Below are 3,987 nucleotides of genomic sequence, written 5' to 3' on the forward strand. Positions count from 1 at the left end.
GAGGGACTCTTTTGATGGTAGTTTTCCTAAAGAAATTGGGGGTATAGATGAGAGGGTTTGAAGTTCCATGATTGAACATGTCATAATTAAGTGAGAATTTGTGCATAATTTATAGTTTCTCTTATTGAAGCACGTAAGCATATTGCATTAGTGAAGCACATTTGGCACACCAACACTAAGTTCCAATTAGTTGCTATTTTATAAAGAGAGAGAGAGGGGGGGATGAGGAGATGAGAGAAAATAAAATCAAACAAAAGGCAGAGATGGAGAGAGGGAATTGGGGGGGGGGGAAGAGAGAGAGAGCGAGAGAAATAAAACATCTCTTATGAAAATTCTTTTTGTGGTGCTTGGTCTTTGTTTCAATTATGATCCATTTCGGTATAACATTGTTATTTCTAAATATCACTTGAAACAAGCATATGATTCATTACATTCGTGTAAAGAGGAAAGTTTATAAGTATGGTATGTAGGAGAAATTGTTTTTATGTTTGGCATTCTGTATTACAAAAATTTTAAACTACTTTTAGTTTTAAGTTTGATGAGAGAGAGAGGGGGGGGGTGAGAAGATGAGCGAAAATAAAATAAAACAAAAGGAAGAGATGGAGAGAGGGAGAAAGATGATTTATAGAGAGAACTGGGGGGAAAGAGAGAGAGAGAACTAGAGAAATAAAACACTTTACAAATGGAGATGGGAAATAGGAGGGAGAAAGAGGAGAAATGGATTATTGAACGAAGTTGCCATGCGTTAGCAAGGCAACTTCGCATACCACTTCGCATGCAAAGCTGTTGCGAAGCGACCTAGCGTTCCGCGCGCGCTTTGAATTTTTTTCATTAGGAAAGGGGTTGTTGACAACCCCTTCTCAACAAAAAAGAAATCACAACTCCCCTCCATCATCTATGTAAGGGGGACATGGATTTTTTTTTGGTCGAACAAGGGTTGCCCACAACCCCTTCTTGGTGAAAAAATAATTCACAAGTTACCTTCTTGTAGCCATCAATTGTTTAAAAGTGTGATTGAAGTCGAGCTTCTCTTTCATTAGATATACACCAAAATAAATGCAAGCCTTCGATACTAGACTATGCACAATGTTAGATGCTCTCGTAACTTTTTTTCTTAATTTAAGAAACGCATATGTGAAGGTGTCTATAGGCCTAATCCCTTGTAGTATAACTAACACCTTGGAGAAGATCTTATACATATGTTGCCCATCAATAAGATTGGTATCCAATGTTTGAGCATTAAGGGCAAGGGAAACTTTGGGATCAACTTAACAACACTCCCTTTCCATGAAACATGCATTCTTCTAGATTTCCAAGCATCCTGACACATAGTTGTCAAAGGTGCCTCTAGGTGAGTAGTATAAGCCTTAAATAATTCATTCATAAGATCATCCTATCCCAGACTTTTATCCTTTATTAAAACATCCATCATCTCACTCTCACAAATATTAGCCTCCAAAATAGTTACATCAAGAGAAAGTTGATCTTAAATTAGTGCATAAAACATAGAACAAACATGAGCAATGCAATCTAAATGTAATTGTTGTAAGCTAAGAAGATCCATGAAATATTGCTTACACATATGCACAATAGTATGAGGATCCACAACCACCCCATTATGAGCATTTAGCAACTACACCATATTCTTCCCTACAAAGGATGCATGCAATTCACTAATACAATTTATATTATTGACAAGATTTATACTAGAGTGCCCTAGTCAAAGCCATAAGTTTGGCCTATTGATAAGAGTGTAATTGAAAGTATTTGATAAGACCAACCGAATGTGTAGATAACAATACCAAGAAGACATAACCTAGAGATTGAATTAAAGGGGATCAAACTAATGCCAACATTTCCTCGACAACATGCAAGTGTTGTTTGTGAAGAGAGCATGATGAATTCCATATTACCTAGCAAACCCTTTGCACATTGCCAAATCAACATATCACAAAATATACCATTCCTTGACATGATGTGTTAATGCTGAAACTAGTGGCAGTATATGGAAATATACCATTCCTTGACATCATGTGTCAATGCTGAAACTAGTGGCAAGTTGGCAACATACAAGAGAGTTGAGCGTTTGAGTTCTGACCTTTCTTTTCCATGGAACACTGTTATTGCGGGTGGAACCTCAAGGCCTTCGTTCATTAAAAGATTGTTAGAAGTTAAATGAGACTCTATTGACTCCTGAATCCTATAGGGGATGATCGTGTCTCTCTTTCCAGGAAAGACGTATAGGTGAAATATTCATGGGGTTTTGTTCTTCCGGGATGGTGGGGACTAGTATCGGCGGGGACGTGTGCTCATCATGATGGTGATCGAGAGGAGCTGAGTGCTGGGACGCATCGTTACTATTGTTCTTGAATTGGATTTGGGAGAGGAGGGACTGGATGGCGAGGTCGGGGCCGTGCTTGGAGCTTAGGAGGGTCTCGGCGATGGGGTCGGGGTGAGATGGGGGGCCGGGGCCCCTAAGGCTGACACGGCGCGCTCCAGGTCAGGGTACAGCTTGTGGTCGCGGCGGCCCAGGTACGTGGCCGCCATCTTCTGGAGGGCTGAGAAGCTACAGAAGGACAGCAGGATGTGGAGGTCCACGCGGCCGCTGCTTAGCAGAGCCGGGTCCAGCTGGTCCTTGTGGTTGGCGGTGAATATGAAGATCCTCTGCTCCTCGCAGCACGACCACAGCCCATCCGTGAAGGTGAGCGGTCCCGACAGCGTCAGCCTCGTTGAGCCGGAGTCTTTGATCCCCTCGTCGTCGACCGATTCTTTGCCCTCCGCCCGATCCGACAGATCGATGGTGCAATCCACGTCTTCGATGACAATGAGCGACTTGCGCATTGTCTGCATCGGCAGCGACTTGCGCTCGGCATTGTCCATCATGACCATCGTGAGCTCCAGGTCGTAGATGTCGTAATGCAGGAAGTTGGATATGGCGGCGATCATGCTGGACTTCCCTGTCCCGGGCGGCCGTAGAGCAAGTTATAGCCCCTCTTCCAGGCGCGCCCGATTTTGTGTAGTATTCCTGGCCCTCGATAAAGGCCTTGAGATCCGCCTGCACACGCTCCGCCAGGTCAGCCTCGAGCACCAGCGTGGCGAAGGTGGAGGGGTGATTGAAGCGGTTAGTGTATAGCTGGTGTCTCTGGGACCGACCTCCGCGGCGCTTTTGGAGATGTGGTGGAGGTAGGCTGGGAGGAGGCGCCCCCGGTCCTCCTTTTTGAATTGCAGGCGCAGCCTCCTCTTCTCCTTCTTGAACCCGCCCAACAGCCCCCGACCGCCGCCCTTGTCGCTTTCATGGCACATGTGCGTCCACCACACCTCGCAGCCCTCCTGCGTGTCGCGCAGCGTCTGGCCCATCGGCAACAAGAACACCAGCGTCGCGCCATTCTCGTCGTGCAGGTGGGCATTCACCCTGTCGTGCTCCGCCAGTAGGGCAGACAGAACCCCAGGTAGACGGACACGTGATGGTAGAGCAGATTGGTGCGGGAGGCGCCGCCGGAGGTGCCCTTCTGATGCACGTCGAGGTAGGCGTAGGAGTCCGAGGTGCGGAAGAACCAGTCCCGGAAGGAGCACGTCCTGTTGCCCCACCACTCCCTCAAGGACGGCGGGATGAAGGCCTGTATGACTGCCTAGAACCCCATCAACGAGTACATCTTCGTTGCAAAATCCATGATTGCTGGCAGTCCTTGCCAATCACTGACTTGCTCTAGATCGCTCCCCCACCTCCTCTTCATCTTCACCTTCTTTATCTCCTTCCCACTTATCCATTCAACTGTCCCCTCCCTTCGCCTTAGCCTCTCTTCTTCTCCTCCTTCCCTACTTACCTGAAATGCTCCTCCCTCCCTCCCTCCCTCCCTCCCTCCCTCCTCCCTCCTCCTCCTCCTCCTCCTCCTCCTCCTCCTCCTCCTCCTCCTCCTCCTCCTATCTAACTTCTCCTCCCCCCTTTGAATTCCCCGTGCCTATATGGCTTGTAAGAGTGAACATCAC

The 3,987-nt window shown here is 47.0% G+C and overlaps 1 pseudogene; it reads right to left on the minus strand.

The window, feature by feature from the left end:
* Positions 1–1,863: 1,863 nt before the first annotated feature.
* Positions 1,864–3,768, minus strand: LOC148028240 (AAA-ATPase At5g57480-like; annotated as a pseudogene).
* Between the last annotated feature and the right edge of the window lie 219 nt (positions 3,769–3,987).

This window comes from Lygodium microphyllum, chromosome 12 (assembly GCF_053477565.2).
Source record: "Lygodium microphyllum isolate KBCC chromosome 12, Lygodium_microphyllum_v1.1.10, whole genome shotgun sequence".
In the NCBI taxonomy this organism is placed as follows: Eukaryota; Viridiplantae; Streptophyta; class Polypodiopsida; order Schizaeales; family Lygodiaceae; genus Lygodium; species Lygodium microphyllum.